Source organism: Schistocerca serialis, chromosome 3 (genome assembly GCF_023864345.2).
Source record: "Schistocerca serialis cubense isolate TAMUIC-IGC-003099 chromosome 3, iqSchSeri2.2, whole genome shotgun sequence".
NCBI classification, from domain to species: Eukaryota; Metazoa; Arthropoda; class Insecta; order Orthoptera; family Acrididae; genus Schistocerca; species Schistocerca serialis.
The window spans coordinates 54,211,193-54,226,694 of NC_064640.1; positions in this window are offsets into that span (position 1 = coordinate 54,211,193).

Here is a 15,502-nt window from a genome sequence, read left to right on the forward strand (position 1 = left end):
GGAGTGGAATGAACTATATGAATTTCCATGGGCAAAGTGTCGCGAGCCTGAGTATCCTTGGTTCGATTCCGATTCCGGCGTGAAGCAAAGGGCCTGGAATGGTTTTGAGCTTCCGATCTCAGCTTTTTCTGGCAAACACTTTGAACATGTCGTTTTTTTATTACAGTAAAAGCAAATAGCTTGGCGTGACGGGCAATTCTCACGCGAATGTCTAGTAGCACACCGCAGGCATGATTTTAGCACTGCATTTGCTTGCCGGTGTGGTACACGTGGCTGAGAGCTTGGCGGCAGCGGCGCGGTTGGGCGCGAGGACTGTTTACTGTTCCGTGCAGCTCGCCCGGCGGGCCATTTAACCTGACACACGGGTGGCGAAGTTTCAAATGATTCTTGAGCAAAGCCAAGTGTGTCCTGCCGATCCAATATGTCCATCACTTGATCACTTGCTGAAGGGAGGGACTGACTAGTTTCAAAATCTGTTCCTGTATATGAACATCAGAAATGTTCTGTGGAATTGCATCACGTACCATAGTATCTGAATAAGGGAGTCCACATTGACACTCAAAAGCACAATCCCTAGTAAGGCCTTGCAAGGTTGCAACCCACTCCCTATTAGTCTGACCTGCCGTACGTTTTGTACGAAAGAAGGTATACCGTTTGGCAACTACATTGACTGATTCTTTGAAATATGCATCTAATGCAGACAAAAGTTCGTCATAGGACAGAGTTGCTATGTCGCGTCGGGGAAATAATTTGACTATCACACGGTACGTGTGCACCCCTACGGAGGATAATAAAAAAGGCTGCCGCTCGTTACCTTGAATTCTGTAGGCGGCGAGATGGAATCCAGATTGGCGTGACCACTCCGTCCAGCTTTCCAGTGCAGCATCAAAAGGACGAAAAGTTGGTGCAACTACGTGTTGTGGCTGCGTTAGCGGTGGAGCGGCGGCTGCCGCGTCGTTTTGCATTGCACGTTGACCCTGGACGAGCTGTCCAAGGGCATCCAGTAAGGCCTGCATCTGCTGATTCTGTAAGCGATAAAATTCGGACAGTACATCTGGAGATGGTGGCGAAGCCATTACACAAGTAAATCAGGGCAGTATAGTTACGAACGCGGTGTTGCCTCGTCGCCAATGTTGCGGGTTGGCAGGAGAGCCAACACCGGGTACTAGAAGAAGCCGAAAGGCACGCGTTTTAGCTGACACAGGCTGGCGTGAGATCTGGAACAGGACAAGGAATTTAGACTTTAGAAAAACGAACGGAGCTGGTGAAATACTTAACTTTAATCCATAAATGATGAGCGTCGCTCTTGACTGTACATGACTCAGTATCAATTGTTACTGGTAATGGCGCCTTGCTAGGTCGTAGCAAATGACGTAGCTGAAGGCTATGCTAACTATAGTCTCGGCAAGTGAGAGCGTATTTTATTAGTGAACCATCGCTAGCAAAGTCGGTTGCACAACTGGGGCGAGTGCTGGGAAGTCTCTCTAGACCTGCCGTGTGGCGGCGCTCGGTCTGCAATCACTGATAGTGGCGACACGCTGGTCCGACGTATACTAACGGACCGCGGCCGATTTAAAGGCTACCACCTAGCAAGTGTGGTGTCTGGCAGTGACACCACAACAGTTTCATAGGTGGTGAGAGGAATGGCAGAGAGTAAAGACAGCAGCAATTAAAACAGAAAATGTAGCTTCATTGGAAACCGCTAGATTTGTTTACAAAGTTTTGGGGGAGTGTAATAGAAGGGCACTTGCGGCGATAGTGTCAGAGAGAGAGAGTGTGTGAGAGAGAATAGAAGAGATATTAACAACGAGTAAACATAAATGTTCAAATGTGTGTGAAATCTTATGGGGCTTAACTGCTAAGGCCATCAGTCCCTAATCTTACACACTACTTAACCTAAATTATCCTAAGGACAAACATACACACCCATGCGCGAGGGAGGTCTCGAACCTCCGCCGGGACCAGCCTCACAGTCCATGACTGCAGCGCCTTAGACCGCTCTGCTAACCCCGTGCGGCGAGTAAACGTAATATGAAATCGTTGGCGTATTCTGTGGAGGACGGAGGGTGTATTCATGGATGGAGGGGAAGAGAGAGACGTGTTTGAAATAACAAAAACTACTGTGACAGAGCCCATCTACGGTGATTAGTTTGTAAGTATGTAGACAGGGTATAAATGAAATCAAAACAGAATACTTAACAAACTGTATATTCAAAAGAAACCCACTTGAATTAAAAGGGCAACTCAAAGGAAAGATAATCCATATTGTATCTTTTCTGTCGCCACGCGATCTTCCACAAGCTGCCAATGAGGAAAAATGACGAAAAAGAAGACGTAACAAAACATTTTAAGAACTCTAATATTTTATCCAGAATCCTTCATTATTTTGTACTTCTATCACGCGTCTTGGCATAGAATGTATAAGCCGTCGGACGTAACAGCCTGAAGAAGCAACTTCCTCCCACGCTTCCAGGACGCAGTACCAAAGAGCGTCCGCAGTAGTTGGTTGGTTTCGTGGCGGTTCTCTGTTAATGTTCTGGCGACCTCAGCCCACATGTTTTCCATGGAGTTCATATCAGCCGCCCGTGGCGGCCAGTCCATGACGTTGACGCCAATCGTGGAGAGCCGCTGCTGAACAAATGTAGACTTGTGAATGGGAGAATGGTCCTCTTCCAATGTGACGTACCCTTCTGCGTATAGCAATCGCACTGACGGAAGCATCACATTTTCCAATTTGTGGGCATACTGCGCGCTGTCCAGAGTTCCTTCTATCCTGTGAAGAATTCCCACCCCTCTCGCAGAATTCCAACCCCAGCAGGTAACAGATAGCCGGCCACTTCTTCTCGTCGTGGTTACATATTCGCGTCGATGGCGAGTCCCTTGCGGCCTGTAAACGATTCGTGGACCGTCGTTGTTGGTGGAAAACACCTTCTCATCAGTGAAAATGACGTTGTCCCACGACGCCCTCAGATGGAGCTCCGCAAATGCTAACCGGTATAAAACGTTGTCTTCGCTGAGGTCTTGTTTCACGGCGGACGTCGTGCATGCAGTCCAGCGTCCTCAGCCTTCGGCGAATCGTGTCACTGGAGCCGGGAAAGTTGGTCTCCCGCCGCAACTGCTTCGCGTTCTGAAAGGTATTTTCTCTGCTCCTAGACACTACACTAGGTCTCTGTCTTCCTGCTGTGAGATCACTCTCTTCCTGTCTGAGCCAGGAGCCCTGTTGGTGGTGCCTCTTTCAAGGCAGATCCTCCACCATCTCGTTGCAGTGGTATGTGGTACGCCATACCGTCTACCAGCTTCTCTGATGGAACATCCTCCTTCCTCAATGAGAGCGACGACTATACCTCGGCCGGCCGGAGTGTCCGAGCGGTTCTAGGCGCTTCAGTCTGGAACTGCGCGACCGCTACGGTCGCAGGTTCGAATCCTGCCTCGGGCATGGATGTGTGTGATTTCCTTAGGTTAGTTAGGTTTAAGTAGTTCTAAGTTCTAGGGGACTGATGACATCAGATGTTAAGTCCCATAGTGCTCAGAGCCATTTGAACCATTTTTTGACTCTACCTCGAATAGAACTCTCCCAGTGAGCCATTACGGTAGACAGCCTGATGTGTATTTCTGCTTGCCGCTCTTATACTGAATCCAGGAGAGGAGGTAAACATATTTACGTCAAACGGAGCGGCAGAGACATGCGGCGCAGCCGTGCTGGCTCGTCCCGTGCTGTTGGCCCACCAACGCCACCGCCAGCTCTCTCACTTGCGACTCGCGTCGGCCAGCCTGGCCGGCCCGTAGCTCGCGAGCCGCTGCTAGTACAGACCCGGGACGCATGGCCACGATCACCCCTTGAAGGATCAAAAGTTACACCTAACCTACCCAAGTCTGTAGTACAAACTAACGCAGCTACAGCTATTATGCTATAACATGTGCAGGCACACCTACAGTTGACGATTTATTCAAATATTTGAAGAACAATACTTTCAAAAATACATCATTTTAAACATAGCTACCACAAAATATTTCACCTAGCTAGCAATAGCATGACGCAGGAAACTATACTTTCTTGTAAGTGCTGTGCATTAGATGTAGCCTTAAGAAAACCTGTATTCAACCACGACAACTAAGCGGAATGTAAAAGTAAACAGGTTTGGCGTGGGCTTCTCCAAATAATAGTGTACACTTAGTATATAATACGCGTTTTGTGCACTTATAACATGTACTCAGTGTCTCTGAAACAATACATGCTGCACGACGGAAATTACTTTCTGCTGAGGCACTTCGTTTACATCGCATGATACACGACTACTAGAGAACATTGCTTTATACGACAGTCAATCCACTTGTAAATTAACATCATGATATCGCAGATATTAGGCAACACGTTACTAGGGATGAGTAAGGCCTCAAGGTTGGCAACTAAACATGCTACTCCTAGCTACTACTGAATATGAAGTTGATGATTAACGTGTCTTCATAACCATGTGTGCGGCGTTCGACTCTCAGTCAGCATAGACATTTTCGTCACCTTATTTCTAGTTAAACGTGTACACATCTCGCTGATGATGGACCAACATTGGACATTTCTCGTCTGTTCCTGGTTAGACAACGACGGCGGTAGGCGTCGGGTTCGAATCCTGGTCAGGCAATACAACTTCAGTCGTCATTTAAGGTTCCAGCCCCACTACTGGTGACAAACTGTGATACCTACATTCTGATTTTACGTACTTATTCAACAATCCGATTAGGTGCTGGGTTCGCAACCTTGTCCCCAGCATTACATGATGGCATTTCAATTTTAAACATGTGCATCCTTTATTCCTTGACACTGCAACACTATACAACCTCTTTCGAGGTTAATTACTAAGAAGGTAATTGTCATGTTAGGGTTCCTGCTTTCGTACAAACATTATCGTCATTTACGTTCAAGTTGAGAATTGATAACTGATACTGGTGCAAACGTCAATATTTGACGTCTCTTTCTGCCTAGTGATCGAGTTTCGATAGGGCACAAAGCTTTGCTTGGTTAACAATGGCTTTACGTTCTGGGTTTGCATCCGGATCCAGAAGGAAGGCGTTGGTCATGTCATTTAAAGTACAACTTCGTGTACAAGTGACTGTTGATGAGTAATGTGAACAATGATATTACTTGTGATTCGCTGTTAATGTTGGGATTTCCGTAGAGTGGTTGCTGCCGTTAATCACGTTTTCTTTTAACTGCTTAGTATTACATAAAGTTGATGCGAAACCACTCCCCGTTGAACGTTGAACGACGTTCAGCGTGTGTTGGGTAAACCTTTTAGACAGCAAAGAACTTGTTTCCAATTGCCATACTTTATAAATCCGTACACTGTCTCAAATATTTAATTGTGCTTAAGGATTACTGAACGATTTATGTGACAAAACTAGTTGTCCCATAACATTTGAAATGTCACTTATTGTAATTAAATTTAGTTTATAAACGTTAAGGACTGTCTGATCTCTTCTGTACTATCGTGGTGTTACTTTACATCTGGACGGATTGTCATAAAGACGGGTGTTCTCTAGTAGTCTCTAGCATTACCCATTGTGTATCTTACAACGACTGTACTGTGGAGGGTTGCGACTATGTGCAACACTGATATGCTATGTTGGTTGCATACATTCAGGTGCAGCCTACACGTTGGAATTCAGGGGTGACCCACGTTTTTTCCTGTCGAGTGTACATGTTTGTCAGCATAACTTCATACACGCCTTACTCTTGGCACATACAACGTTTATACGTGACAAACCGGTTTCTTAGAAAAGTGAGGGTTACAAAGATTTTGCCGTCAGGTATTCAAATGTGTTGTTGAAGTGATGAGAAATGAAGTTGACTGTTGTGCAAAGAGAGGTAGTAACGGAATAATAGCGACTGTGGAGCGCGTGGACAAAAATAACGTAAATAAACTGATTTATGAGAATGTTAATACCGTTTCTGACATGATAAACCAGAATAGCGACTTTCAGATTTACAGAAGAACGCCTAACTTTATTGGGTCAAACACCATTATTAACGATGTAGTTATTAATGATCAGTAAGTCAGATAGTAGGCTATGATGAGAAAAAAGCGTTGCTGAAATTATTGAGAAGCATCAAGAAACATTTTCTGGGATCTGCTGTACTCGGAAAGACTATGTTTACTGGTTTGAGGAGAAAGCGTACCGAGAGAAGCCGTAGACAATAAAAATATGTAGTTGTTTAGATTGTCAAAACTGTATTTATTAGTGTAGTGCTTGTTGTGCGGTCCTTTTAATGTTTTGCTGATACGGTATTTTCCATGAGTTGTGTATATATTGTTTGTTTACAGTAAGTGAGATATTTTATAGAATGAGTGCACAACGCATGGACTCTTAAAATCAGCTGAGCGCATAGCAACAGTTCTGGAAATGTGGTTCACGATGTGTGGGCGACGAACTGTAAGCCACCAGGTGCATCCAAGAACGCCTGACCATCACATGCATCAACAGATGATTCTGCAACTAGACAAAAAAAAACCGGGCGTGATGTGGAAGTGTTGTGAATGTTGAATATGAAATTTATTATTTTTATATGTTCAAAAGAAAAGAAATAACAATAAGATTTCTCATTAAATTCTAACATTACCTATTGATTCAGATTTTTCATGTAATTTGCTATGTGATTATCATATTATTTTTGACATTAGAGATGAGCACCTTAGGATTCAAGGTAATTCTGAAACACTGATAACAAAATAGTAGAAAATATCTTGTAACAGTGCAGATAAGGTCTTCGCAATATTGGATATCCCTTATTTAATTTTATAAATTTTAATGAACGCAGAAAATGTTTAATGTATTTATTTATTAATTTGCGAGAAATATGGCGTAACCCCACGTATCTGCATATATATAATTACGTTTTTATTGTTACGTCTTAACATTTAGTGTAGGAAGATTCATGTCGCTGTAAGGTAGCGAGAAGCACGTGACACGAAGAAGCATAACTATCATATTTATTTATCGTTTAAATATTGATAGACTTCTCCAACCGTGCTTTTGACCTTACTTGCACTGATAGCTTGTTATTCATAATTTCACTAACATTCAATCCACACGTAAAATCTAAATACGAGTTTCTATTAATGTTGATACTAACTGATGAAAACTATTGACCAATCACGGGCGTGCACTGAGCCTGCAGGTGCCAATCTGCTGAGATGATTCGTTGCCAGTCTGTGATCGTTTTAGGAAGAGGCATTACGTGAATCCACGCATAAAATGTGATCTCGTGTTAAGACGAAATAATTTACTAAAAATTATGTCGGGTGACCTTCTTGTGTAAATCTGTGTTAATTTCGTGTGAATTCTAAGATCGTGTGGAGCATTTTAGTATGACATTTTCGCTGCTCTAGAAATAATTAGCATGCTGAAACGTCGCCATGAGCAATCTTTTTCTTGATTTTTTTGTTCTGTGAATGAAATAAAATAAACTGAAATCCCAATATTCCGTATTTTCATCTTTAATGAATTCTTTCCCATTTTCCACTTCGTTATGCATTGTTTGCTGAATGCACATTAGCCTGAAGCCAGCGGAGAAGAAATCAATCGTGACGACGACTACCAGACATATTTTTAAGGCAATAGGGAAACAACATGCCTCAGGTTGTGCAAGGGAAAGTGAGCGTGGAAATTACGTACTGAAATCCACCGTTTTTGTTGATCCAGGCTTAGCCTTTAAGAATCCAACGTGCAGCGTATGGGGGTTACAATCTGAGTTTGTTGTGGGACCGCAAATACTACAAACATTTAAGGCATTAATTACTGCACTTAGCATCTCCCACATTACCGTATCAACTACTCTACACTTCACATCCCCGTGGGTGGATGTGTGACTAAAGCGGCAGACTACATGTTGAACAAGTGCAACTACTCCCATGAATTCTACGCTTGTCATCCCTTGTGTGGGAAGAATTCCGTTAAACGTCTGTTCATTCAACGGGAAGCAACTACCCTCGTAAATTCTACGAGTTCATCGTCTATCCTTAACTCAGACCGTCACACGAAACTTTAGAAAATAAAGTTGTATTAAGATTAAAATAAAATCGACATCGCACGAGTGCAGTGGGCAGTAAACCTATTATGTAATAGCTCATCTATACGATTTTCCGACGTCAACATCCAGAGCTCAGTTGCATTTCCTAACTTGATAAAATTGTAACTGGGTTGTATAACTCAGGGAAGAACGTCGAGGATATTATGACAAACCAGATGGCAGATGCTGGCAGGTAGACTTTATCTCTAGTGCCAAAGTCTAACTACGAAGTTTCGACAATCAATATTAAATGTGGACCTAGGAATGTACAACAGCTCCTTACCGATCGCCCCCTTAGAAAACATTATAATAAATACGATGGGCACATAGATATGTAGTCAGCCATGTTTCCCGCGCTACGTACGTGAATGCAACGAGAAGTAACCTCCACATGTGCTGCAGTGGGAAGTTATTTCTTCCATACTTTTCACAGTGCTTTACATGGTATGCGGCTTTTCGCGGATGATGCTGTAGTATACAGAGAAGTTGCAGCATTAGAAAATTGTAGCGAAATGCAGGAAGATCTGCAGCGGATAGACACTTGGTGCAGGGAGTGGCAACTGACCCTTAACATAGACAAATGTAATGTATTGCGAATACATAGAAAGAAGGATCCTTTATTGTATGATTATATGATAGCGGAACAAACACTGGTAGCAGTTACTTCTGTAAAATATCTGGGAGTATGCGTGCGGAACGATTTGAAGTGGAATGATCATATAAAATTAATTGTTGGTAAAGCGGGTACCAGGTTGAGATTCATTGGGAGAGTCCTTAGAAAATGTAGTCCATCAACAAAGGGGGTGGCTTACAAAACACTCGTTCGACCTATACTTGAGTATTGCTCATCAGTGTGGGATCCGTACCAGATCGGTCTGACGGAGGAGATAGAGAAGATCCAAAGAAGAGCGGCGCGTTTCGTCACAGGGTTATTTGGTAACCGTGATAGCGTTACGGAGATGTTTAATAAACTCAAGTGGCAGACTCTGCAAGAGAGGCGCTCTGCATCGCGGTGTAGCTTGCTCGCCAGGTTTCGAGAGGGCGCGTTTCTGGATGAGGTATCGAATATATTGCTTCCCCCTACTTATATCTCCCGAGGAGATCACGAATGTAAAATTAGAGAGATTAGAGCGCGCACGGAGGCTTTCAGACAGTCGTTCTTCCCGCGAACCATACGCGACTGGAACAGGAAAGGGAGGTAATGACAGTGGCACGTAAAGTGCCCTCCGCCACACACCGTTGGGTAGCTTGCGGAGTATCAATGTAGATGTAGATGTAGATGTATGGATATATTTATAGATGCAGAGGTAGGTCAAAAGGAAGTGGAGAGAACAAACAACAAGCAGTATCTGTCTATTAGAAATTTTCTGGTTTTCCAGCATGACAGTGAAATCTATATTAGTAAGAACCTTATTTCGATAAAATTATGTGCAGGCTTTTGCAGATAACCGACCAATGCTTCTGTAGAATACGTTGAGTTGCAGCGCGACGTGAGGCTTGCATGTGAGTGTCCCTAATCATAATTTTATGAGTGTGCCGTTGCTTACAACCATTGGTAAGTGTCCGATGAGGAAGGAATATTTGCCTTCGAGAAACTGCAGCGAGACACGGTTCTTATGTATTTCACGCAGGTGGTAGGAGGAATTCCAACTGCAGCAAGTCTTGCAAATATGAACTGGGGAAATATATCAACTTACGCTGACGGCACATGTTTTCATTGGCTATATGAGAAACTCCGATCAACAACATTTTAGAATAATTTCCAGTGCATTAGGTGGAAGACTGGCTCCCATGGAGGCACAACGACAGAAACTATGTATTGCCCTCTGATGAATCATGATTTTGCACTGCGCTTTGCAGTGGATCATTTAGTTTCTACAGAGAGCTTCAAATTTGTATCAGTCGCACATCTGTGTTCGAATTTTTCCAATACTGTGGTAGCGGAGTGTTTGTGTAGGAACGGATCCGTATCGACAAACAGATAGACATCCATGACAGTAGAGAGTCTCTGGGAGTTCTGGAGGGAATTTCACTGGCATCAGTATTAGCATTCCTGGAATTACTGGCATCATCATCAGCTTTCCCGGAATCATCCCTCCCCCTATTCCCCGTCACCAACGCCGTTACGCAGATTGGCCCCAGGGCGCCAATGGCGTGCAAGCTCGGCCTCCCAACCTTCACGAAAATTTAATTTCTGTGTTTACCGTCTGTGGGTCCATCCAGCATGAAGCGCCGCAAGCTGCAGCGGCAGTATCACCGATCAGCTGAGTAGAATAATACTATCAGGAATCATTTGTTAATTCTTTTTGTTGTAACACTATAGTTATTACTAACAAAAGAGCACCAATTGTGGGTACGTGCAACACAGCACTCCAACACTGTTCGAGAGGGACAACTAACGTGCTGCTGCTACCATAGAGAACAGCAGCACCTGTATTTTAGAGACGCGCAGATCTGGTGTGATAATTAGTAGCATTAGTAGTTTGGTTTTTGTTGGTATTGTTACAAGCATTGACTCGTAGTACTTCCTACTTGAACCACTGCATCAGCAACATCAGCAGTCACTGACTGCTGGATGTCTCTTCAGCAGTTTGGACACGGAACCGTTTGGCTATATCGTAGCACAGTCTCAGCAGCAGCAAACACTGTCCACAGGAAGTCTTCCCTATCTTCTGACCTGGTGTTTTCGACTATTCAAGATCACTTCTATACGTCTAACATGAGTCTCAGCTAAGTACCAGGAGAAAACAGCTATTCACCAATACGCACAGTATACAGACGTATAACTACGTGGTATCACGTAACATTCCGCCAGTGCGGACGGTATTTGCTTCGTGATACATTACCCGTGTTAAAATGGACCGTTTACCAATTGCGGAAAAAGTCGATGTCGTGTTGATGTGTGGCTATTGTGGTCAAAATGCCCCAACGGCGTGTGCTATGTATGCTGCTCGGTATCCTGGACGACATCATCCAAGTGTCCGGACCATTCGCCGGACAGTTACGTTATTTAAGGAAACAGGAAGAGTTCAGCCACATGTGAAACGTCAACCACGACCTGCAACAAATGATGATGCCCAAGTAGGTGTTTTAGCCGCTCTCGGGGCTAATCTGCATATCAGTAGCAGACAAACTCCCCAAGAATCGGGAATCTTAAAAACGTCGGTGCTACATCAACATCGATTGCACCCGTACCAAATTTCTATCACCAGGAATTGCATGGCGACGACTTTGAACGTCGTGTACAGTTGTGCCACTGGGCACAAGAGAAATTACGGGACGATGACAGATTTTTTGCACGCGTTCTATTTAGCGACGAAGCGTCATTCACCAACAGTGGTAACGTAAACCGGCATAATATGCACTATTGGGCAACGGAAAATCCATGATGGCTGCGACAAGTGGAACATCAGCGACTTGGCGGGTTAATGTATGGTGCGGAATTATGGGGGGGAAGGATAATTGGCCCCCATTTTATCGATGGCAATCTAAATGGTGCAATGTATGCTGATTTCCTAAGTAATGTTCTACCGCTTTTACTACAAGATGTTTCAATGCATGACAGAATGGCGATGTACATCCAACATGATGGATGTCCGGCACATAGCTCGCATGCGGTTGAAGCGGTACTGAATAGCATGTTTCATAACAGGTGGATTGGTCGTCGAAGCACCATACCATGGCCCGCCGGCCTTAGTGGCCGTCCGGTTCTAGGCGCTACAGTCTGGAGCCGAGCGACCGCTACGGTAGCAGGTTCGAATCCTGCCTCGGGCATGGATGTGTGTGATGTCCTTGGGTTAGTTAGGTTTAATTAGTTGTAAGTTCTAGGCGACTGATGACCTCAGAAGTTAAGTCGCATAGTGCTCAGAGCCATTTGAATAATCTTTTACCATGGCCGGAACGTTCACCGGATCTGACGTCCCCGGGTTTCTTTCTGTAGGGAAAACTCAAGGATGTTTGCTATCGTGATCCACCGACAACGCCTGACAACATGAAGCAGCGCATTGTCAATGCATGTGCGAACATTACGGAAGGCGAACTACTCGCTGTTGAAAGGAATGACGTTATACGTATTGCCAAATGCATTGAGGTTGGCGGACATCATTTTGAGCATTTATTGCATTAATGTGGTATTTGCAGGTAATCACGCTGTAACAGCATGCGTTCTCAGAAATGATAAATTCACAAAGGTACATGTATCACATTGGAACAACCGAAATAAAATGTTCAAACGTACCTACTTTCTGTAATTTAATTTAAAAAACCTGCCTGTTACCAACTGTTCGTCTAAAATTGTGAGCCATGTGTGACTATTACAGCACCATATATCATTCTTATTTCTTTACGTACTACACGAATATGTAGTAAAAAAATGGGGGTTCCTATTTTTAAAAAAAACGCAGTTGATATCCGTTTGACCTATGGCAGCGCCATCTAGCGGGCCAACCATAGCGCCACCTGGTTTCCCTCTTCAAGCTAGACAAGTTTCGTTCTTTGTAGTTTTTTCGTTTGACGCTTATTTAGTGAGATATTTGGCCTGGTCACGAACAATGGACCACCCTGTATAGGCACGAAATTAGGGTTGCCTTACCTTCAGCTATCTACTTTTCAGGGTCATCAAAATACCCATCACTCCAGTCCGAAGTACATAGACGTAGCTTTTGAAACTTCCGAGGATTTTTGATGGGTTGGGAAGCCTACCAGTTAACACCACAATAGGATCTTGTAGCTGTGAACAGAATAGATTATGCGTTCCACCCTGTGGAAGACTGTTTAAGTCTATTGGACGCTAACAAACAGTAATGTGCTCCACTGTACTCTTTGCCAATCACTTCAATGTAGTCTCAGTTAAATAATATTATACGGAACAGCTGCTGTGCTGTGGTAACTCGCCAGAGTGCTGCCATCTTCGTTCTTTAGAGTATAAAAGGAGGCTTGACAGCCGAAAGAGATCAACTTTCTGTCTTCTATAATAGCGGAAAGGGTCAATATAGATGCCTGCAAAGTGCTAAATATCCCTTAGCTATTAGGGAGGAAGACAAGACCAACCGATGAACGGCTTTGTTTGTGGTTATTACTGGAGAATCTGGACTATCTTGTTACTGACATTAAAAACTAAACTCCACCAGAACAGGCCATGAAGGCCCAACGGTACTGACCGGCCGCCGTGTCATCCTCAGGTCACAGGCGTCACTGGATGCGGATGTGGAGGGACATATGGTCAGCACACCGCTCTCCCGGCCGTATGTCAGCTTACGAGATCGGAGCCGCTACTTCTCTATCAAGTAGCTCCTCAGTTTGCCTCACAAGGGCTGAGTTCAGCCCGCTTGCCAACAACGCTCGGCAGACTGGTTGGTCATCCATCCAAGAGCTAGCCGAGCCCGACAGCGCTTGACTTCGGTGATCTGACGGAAGTCGGTGTTAGCATTGCGGCAATGCCGTTGGCTGTTACTGACACTGGGAACATAAATTACATCGAAATATTATGCTCCTTAGCAAAAATAATTTAAATTTGCTTACACACATTACAGAACCGTTGTAAGATAACGTTATGCTAGTAAGTATCTGTGATGAAGAGGACTGTCAGGAACGATTAGAAAAAAAGTGGTCAGTAATGCTAAGGAAGGGGATGTGTGGGCTATTTAATTATTACGCTTGTAGTAAGTTCTACAAGTTTTTCACTGCAAGGCGGCAAAGCTACGGTGTCTCCTACAATATAACAGCAAGAAAAATATTGGAAAACGCTGCAAGTAAGCATTTGGATTGACAGTTTAACGTGGTTGCGATTCAGCATTCATCTCCTAACACATATTTCTTTACGCCTAACCAAGAAGTGAAATGGCAGTTTCCATAGATTTACCTTTGAAATTGATTTCATAATGAAATGATTTCATCAACCTTTTCATCCCCTATTTCACTCCTTAGCAGAGTTAAATTGCCAAAAATACTGAAGCACGTATTTTTGTATTCCAAACCGAGAAGTCAAATACCAGTTCTGATAGCAGTAGGTTTAAAAAGGTTTAGTAGTTCTTTAATATTGATCTATTTTTTAAAAACTTTCACCCACTGTGTTACTGCTTTAATGGCCGAATTTACAAACACGATAGAAAACTTATTTTTGGTTGCTGACAACGAATCGGCATACCTATTTTCGTAGTTCTAGCTTCAAAATTGCCTAAATGGTGATATAGATTAAAAAATTCTTTCATACCCTATTTCACCCACTTAGGTGGAATTTCGAACAATTCCTTCGTTAACGACGCCTACTGTATAAGATCAACAGCATCTCCAGATTTCAAGTTTCTATCGCTAGCGGTTTGTGCTGGGCGATTGTGAGACAGTGAATCAGTCTTGCCCTATTTCTCCTCCTTACGGGTTGAATTCCCAAACGTAGTGAAACGTATATATAATTTCATTCCCAACCGAGAAGTCAAATACCAATTGCCGGCCGCGGTGGTCTCGCGGTTAAGGCGCTCAGTCCGGAACCGCGCGACTGCTACGGTCGCAGGTTCGAATCCTGCCTCGGGCATGGATGTGTGTGATGTCCTTAGGTTAGTTAGGTTTAAGTAGTTCTAAGTTCTAGGGGACTGATGACCACAGAAGTTAAGTCCCATAGTGCTCAGAGCCATTCGAACCATTTTTTTTCAAATACCAATTTTCAAAGATTTAGCTTTAAAAACGCTTTCAAAGTGAAACATTTTTGTTTGAAGTTATAGACCAGTATCCCTAACTTCGGTTTGTTACATAATACTTGAACATATTTTCACTTCGAATATAATAAATTTTTTTTAGACTGAGAAGCTTACGTCCACGAATCCGCATGGTTTTAGAAAGCATCGCTTGTGCTAAACTCAGCTTGCCCTTTTCTCACTTGATACACTGCGGCAACACGCAAGTTCAATATTTTTAGATTTGGGGAAAGCATTTGCCCTCCGCCACACACCGTTGGGTGGCTTGCGGAGTATAAATGTAGATGTAGATGTAGATGTCACATTGCAGGCTGTTAAAGAAGGTAGCAGTATATGAAATAAGTTTTCAGATATGTGAGTGGCTCGAAGACTTCTTAAGTAATAAAACCTAGTATGTTGTCCTCGACGGCGAATGTTCATCATCAGAGAGAAGGGTATCATCAAGAGCGCCCCAAGTGAGTGTAATAGAACCGTTGTTGTTCTCATTATACATAAATGATTTACTAACCCTCGTATCGTACAAGCTTTTGTTTGTGTTGGTTAGTGTAGCTCAGTGTCGATTAGACCGTCAGTGAGAGACCACATAAAGTTCCTGCTGCTAATAAGCCGAGTATACCGTTCGTTGGTTATATATTTTTAGGAGCTTCAAACAGGAGTGACTTATTTTCAGTTATCTGTGTAGTTACTAGTTTATTTTTGTAATTTATTGCACGTTTGAGGACTTACTAGGCACAAACTTTTATTTTAATAA